The following is a 7,262-nucleotide window of genomic DNA, read 5'->3' as shown; positions in this document are numbered from 1 at the left end:
TTAACAATAAGGTCTTTCCTCGCGAAGAGGAAAGACCTTAATAATTAAGAAGTTCCGGGTCGAGTCCGATACCGATACCAATAGTATATTCACCGGTTACCTATTACCTTATCTGTACGTTCCGCATATATGACAGGCGCACCAACAAACGGTGTATTCAGGATTAATATGCTATATACACGGGTCATAATCACAGGGTTGACACTACTAAATTGTCAAATTGTTACCTATTGTAGTATTTTAATCAGTACAGTAGACTTTCTAAGATAACAATACGAATACTAAAAATCTGGATTAAAAATAAGGCGACGGGGTACAGTTTTCAATTTGTTAGCGGGCATGACATAAAACAGCGAATCAAAGAATTCAACTTTATTTATAACTAATATAGGACAATGCTGTTGATTAAAAAATACTCCATTTCAGGACCTTTTGTTTCCCAAATAATTAATATTACCAATAATTGATAAGTTCAAGTTCGACGGATTCAAACAGAAAGATTTGAAAGCAGAGAAAACTGTGTATCTTATAATGGGCATGGCTTTATCAGATGATAATACTAATACTAAAATAAGGCTTGCGCATAGTTATATACTTTAATTCAGTCACGACCCGCGATATCACGGGTGTGTTCTTGTTAATACAAACAAAGCAAGCAAACCAAACCAAACCTTTAACTTGTAAGAATTAAGATAACAGCTGTAAGAATTGAATGCTGCTTTTTATAAATGTATTGGGGATATTAAAGCGTTGACTGAAGTGCGATTTGTATAAAGTGCGTGAAAATATCAGATTTGCATCTGTATAGATTGTGTCTTTTGACGCTTTTGTGTTTTCCTTTCAAAAATATAATTTATTTATTTTAGCATATCAATATGTTGGTATTTACTTAATAAGTGTTTAGGGCATACGATACAGTTACAGGGGAGGTAATCACATTGCTAACGTAAATATGTTTCGACTGGGTTTCGTATAAAGGTTATTTGTGCCAATTTAAATGAAAAAGTCAACATCGAAATTTGTTTAAATTAAATAAATATACCGCAAAAAAAGGCCTTTTTCTTCTTCTAAAATCCTGACACTTATCAGTTAAAAATAATTTGAATAATTATTTCCAAAGCACAAATTAAGAGCATATTTATGTAATGAAGATTTCTTACTGTTTCTACAAAAATCTGCGTGTGCATATCTATTGAAGTAAATAAAAAAAAGTATTTGTGTCTATCCAAAGGATAAAAATGTTTAAAAAAAAAACACGAAAGTATCATAACATAGAACAAACCTTTTGTTTATCATTTTTATGCAGAACTAATGCCAATTAACTTTGGTAAGTATCATAACATAGAACAAACCTTTTGTTTATCATTTTTATTTTCTACCCCTTTTATCTCTGAAAGTAGCACATGCAAGTATATTTTTTATTTCATATTTGCATTGCATAGTTGAAAATAGATTGTATGCAAATGTTGGTTAAACTTCATCATGGGATCGCAACTTTATCGTCTGCCCTTTTAGAAGAACGTTACCATTTGTGTAGATATTCGGCAGACAAGGAATAGAACAGAATAAGGTTTTATATTTCCATCTAGCCTCTGTGTGCCCTACAGTAGCTACACAGATAAATGTACCCAATATATGCATGTCCCCATATAATGTTATCATACAAAATAATGTGAAATATAAATGATTTTTATAAATCATAATTGCATTTAATTAAAGCGAGGAAGGTTGGTAGCTTTGCACGAGATATTTCTATTTATGTTGGTGCAGATAGTTCAAAGTGATATCATTATTATATTATCATTCTCATGTTTTTGATATAATTCGTTTTATCAGACGATAACGTAATGTCTGTTCTTGTTTAATTTTCTGTGATGTGTTCGTAATCAAACGATCATGGTCCGTTCTGAACTCAATGGTCAGAAAAAAAACATTAAACAAACTTGACAAACAATATGTCACGCATCAATGATTTATTATTTAGTAATGTGAATGGTTGCAGAGGGATGAATTAATAGGCAGTGAACACTCGCGAATTAATTTTCTGGTAACACTATTTGGCCTTATGGCGATCGATTTAGATTGCATCATGGACATATAATGTTGAGTTTAACCATATATAAGATATGTCTACAAATACTTGTTAATCATTAGTTCAAAACCCTAGACTATTTTGACCGTAACCTTCTCGAGATATTTAATTTTGTTTGACATATTACTTGTCCACCGACTTTTATACGCGAGACGTTCAACTTACACCATAAGCAGCCAGGCAAACGGGTCAGGTTTGCCATTAACTTAAAAGTTCTCGTAGAGTAAAAGCACAGGTTAATTCGTAGAGAAACTCATACATGTAATTCGTAGAGAAACACATACATGTAATTCGTAGAGAAACTCATACATGTAATTTGTAGAGAAACTCGTACATGTAATTTGTAGAGAAACTCATACATGTAATTTGTAGAGAAACTCATACATGTAATTCGTATAGAGAAAGTGGGGGAAACGACGAAAAGACAATCAACAGCCTACAAAACACAATTATAAACTGAGCAACACGAATCTTACCAAACATTAAAATAGTTATTCTGCTCCAAATGTGTTATACGTCGTTTTGCTCATGTTAATTAGTTTAAAACTCTGTGATGGCTCAATAAAAAAAGATGAAGGAATTATGACTACGACAATAGAAAACGTCGGTGCCATTTGTGGCGTAGATACTTTTACATAACGGCAAACTAACTCACACTGCGTCCGTAAATCTTATGAAGGACAAGGAACCTGTGTTTCAATAGCTTCCTGGTTAGTAGAAATCCTTTTTAAAGAAACTATAATGTATTAGGAACGCAAACACTACAAATAGTGTTTCAATTGTGTTCATACTCCATGTGCATGCGCCGTATACCGTATTACTACATAGAAATGGAACGTTCGCAATAAGAAAGCTGAAATTATCACTAAAATTCATACATCAGCCGACTTAGACTGACAATTTCTAGATGTATGTCAAGATGGTATACGGTCATTAATATATGTCAATTGTAAAAGGTAATTAATAGAGACATCGTGATGAGTAGGTCGTGTTTATTGACATTGGTTATGGCTGTGTCTATTTCGTGGATTACAGTTGTTGTATATTATATAGATATGCGAAGTTCTGCAGCAGGGACGAGATATAATCCGTTAACCCTTCAATCTGTCATTGTATTCATATGGTGTTGCAGTTTCCAGTTCTCAAATTCTCGAATCTTCTTTTGTCCGCTGACATTTTGCAATTGTACCGGAACAACAATGTTGAAACTTGCATACGGGGTAAATATCTCCCAATTGGTACGATACTCTCGTGCTTGTATTTCCTGTAATGATTTCCTTGATAGAGGGTTGCTGCTCACAAGGAAGCTATTAAACAAAGAGTTTCAAATGGTGAAGTTGAAGTTATCCCTTCGTAAATTTTACGGACGCCATCACGAGTTGGTTGATATTTATGGAATAACCGTTTCACAGATGATATCGGATATGTTCCTTACGCCGTAACTACAATCCCCTTCCCTTTCATGAATATGACCTACCAAATTATACTATTTACCGTATGTGCTATAACATTAGCAAAACGACGGGTGACCGTGACATGTGAAGCAGGATCTGCTTACCCTTCTGGCCTGAGCACCTGAACCAACCCTTGTTTTGGTGGGGTTCGTGTTGCTTAGTCTTTAGTTTTCTATGCTGTGTCATGTGTACTATTGTTCGTATGTTTGTCTTTTCCATTTTTAGTCTTGGCGTTGATAGTTATTTTTTTTCGATTTATGAGTTTGACAGTCCCTCTGGTATCTTTCGTCCCTCTTTTAGGCACCAAATGAAAAAAATAATGAATGGGTTATGATAAAGTAAGATATGAAACCATGTCCTTTCAACTATAGAAGGACAATGTGAGATATTGGTGAATAGTGTACAGGTCGACAATTGTGTTCAAATGACATGGTTATAAAGTAAACGATCCATTACAGTTTTCGTACGGCCGTCCACTAAAAAAAGTATATATCGTATACATTGTACCTTTGTAAAATTCAAATCCTCAGACCAGAAAAATGTTAAACATTTAAACGAAAAAACCATCTGCCTAATTTATAACAATTAAATTTACGAAAAACAAATATGACAGAAATTAACAAAAAAAATCCACTAATTTACAGGATCCTGATTTGGGACAGGCACATTAAGAATATGACAGGGTTAAACATAGTTGTAAGCGTTCAACCTTCCCCTGATAGTGGTGTAATACACAACATCAGAACAAATGTATACAAAATTTGGCAAGGTCTTATATCAGAGCGAAGAACACAAAAAACTAACATAAAACAGTAGACAAAAATGTACTCGCAGTTACTGAAATATTTATAAACTGTTCCGAGCTGAAAGCCAATAACAACAATTGAATAAATCATGTTCTCTTCAATTTACTATTAAAATGAATTGTCAAATATCATGTTTAACAGGTTTAATAGTCCAAAATATAAAAAAATCAATAAGTTGTAAAGTACGTTGTTTGATATAGACAGTGAAAGACAGGCGAAAGATACAAGAGGAAAATTCAACCTCATAAGTCGAAAATAAACTAACAACGACATAGATTTAAAAATAAAGACCAATAGACAAGCAATTGTACACACAACACAACATAGAAAATTAAAGAATTAGCAATAAAGTATCTGGTGAGAAGTCTTCATCAATATATAACGGAACATGAAGTTAAAAGGATAATGCTAGGATACATTCCCCATTTCCATTCTCAATTTTAATTTTACTCTCTAGTTGCCGACTTTAATACCATTTCTCAGTTCTGCGTAGTAATATTCATTACCTCTGCCCCATCGTTTAACGTTTTCATACCTCAGTTATTACATTAATCTCGTACATGATAAACACTATACGGACTTTATAATAGGTTTTACTCCTTACACAAAAACGGCCCCAAAAACAATAATGATGAAGAACGACTTAACATACCAATACATATTTTCACCTTTGCGAATTGGATGACCGATACTATTCTTTGGTTTCTTAACTCAATAATGACAAGTCATTGTGTTTTCTTAGATCTTTAGATACCAGTATGATCGTCTGATCTGTAAATTTGTAGACATTTTACCAGTTTTAATTCGCATGACGTATGGTGCATATATATTTATACATAGAAGGAGGCACTTTAATTGAGCTATTTGAAAACAATCGTTCTCTTTATTTCGGTGCGTATGCAATTCCCTCAGTTCAACACTATATAAATACAATAACTGAACCATTAAACATACAAAAACAGATTTTAAAAAAAATATATCAACACTGTTGTTATTTTCAGTTCAGCGGATAATTCCAGTCGGCAATAGCTGGGACTATTATTATTTTAAAACTATAGTAATAATGATAGTCCCATGCAATAGATACAAACTATTTTTATGACTCTCTTCTAAAACATTTTTTCATTCTCTATAAAATTTTAAATCAAACAATTTATAAAAGTTTATTTTGAACATTGATTGCTTAGTCTTAGAGGCATGATTTTTTTATTAGTTGTTAATGGCTTTGAACTAGCTGTCAGATAACTGCGAGTACTCTCAGATCTGTTCATTGTGTCTTTTTGTGTCGGGATGTATAAGTACCCGGCCACGTCCACTTGTATTTTTTGTCTATCTGATGAGTTAAGCCTTTTTCAACTGATTTTTATAGTTCGTTCTTATGTTGAACTGTTATACCACTGTCCAAGGTTAGGGGAGGGTTGGGATCCCGCTAACATGTTTAACCCCGCCACATTATTTATCTATGTGCCTGTCCCAAGTCAGGAGCCTGTAATTCAGTGGTTGTCGTTTGTTTATGTGTTACATATTTGTTTTTCGTTCATTTTTTTACATAAATACGGCCGTTAGTTTTCTCGTCTGAATTGTTTTACATTGTCTTATCGGGGCTTTTTATAGCTGACTATATGCGGTATGGGCTTTGCTCATTGTTGAAGGCCGTACGGTGAACTATAATTGTTAGTGCTTGTGTCATTTTGGTCTTTTGTGGATAGTTGTCTCATTGGCAATCATACCACATCTTCTTTTTTATATAGTCGGCTTATTCCTGCATAAAAAAACATTGAACCATGTTCTGAGTATAGTTAGTAACTTGAGCGCAACAAAAATGAAATTGGTCAAAATAATCTTTTGGAGAGACTTGGTTACTTTTCACAATGATTTATGATAAATCCTTCATGTAATAAATGAGATACGATTCTTAATTGAGTTGTTTATATATGTCTCGATGAATTATACCCTCATTTTTCAGTGGCCTTTCAAATTTCCCGCGCTTTATCATAGTCAATTATACCTATCACGCGTCGCGGCAGGACCTATTGAAAAATGGTTACTTTATTGTCGTCTTGAACATGCATGACATAATAGGCAATAGACGCATTGATAACAATCAATCAATATTGATTGTCTATATTAATTTTAGAATACGTGTAAAAAATAAACGGTGTTCCAATAAATGGAGGGATGTCCACAGAAGATATTTTTTTCGCGGGATGATGACGTAGATTAGGTATCAGTTGTAAAAACGCCCGAATATTTATTCTGCCCAGACTAATTTCGTTAGTTATTTTCTTTTTTTCAATTTTGTTGACACTAAAGGCACTTTAAATTTAAGATGCTACAAATGAAAATATTGCTTTTTTGGTTTAGCGCAACGGTCTCGTGCTCTTGTAAATAAAAAGAAAAGTAAAATTGCCGAAACGTAATTTTCGTCAGTTTTTATTTCATCACTAGACAACTCTTATTTGGATTTCAGTAATATTATTTATGTTAAACTCATAAGACACAAAGTGATATATGAGAGTATGGATGGGGTCCTTCGGTGCTATATTCTTTTTTTTTAATAGCAATGTTTCTCTATTCTTTAATTTGTATGTTTTTCTCATTACACTATGATTTCTTATATTCTAGAGCCCAATTATTCTGTATTCTTATTTTTTAGCGGCATTTATTGCCAATTATTCTCTTTCCTTTAAACCCCATCCAGACCCTCATACAGCGTAAAAGGAACAGTGTCCTAAATCAGAGATGAGCGCCACACGTTCGAAGGGTTTAGAAAAATGTTAGAGTACCAATGAGATGAAATACATGTAGTATTTTAATTTGAAAAAAAGAAAATCAAAGTCTTTATTCATCAGATTTTAAACTCCTTGGGTCCTCAGTCTTTAAACGGACACGCGATACCGTTTCTTATGA

This window comes from Mytilus trossulus, chromosome 4 (assembly GCF_036588685.1).
Source record: "Mytilus trossulus isolate FHL-02 chromosome 4, PNRI_Mtr1.1.1.hap1, whole genome shotgun sequence".
Classification (NCBI taxonomy): Eukaryota; Metazoa; Mollusca; class Bivalvia; order Mytilida; family Mytilidae; genus Mytilus; species Mytilus trossulus.
Note: the sequence above shows the minus strand (reverse complement) of the source record.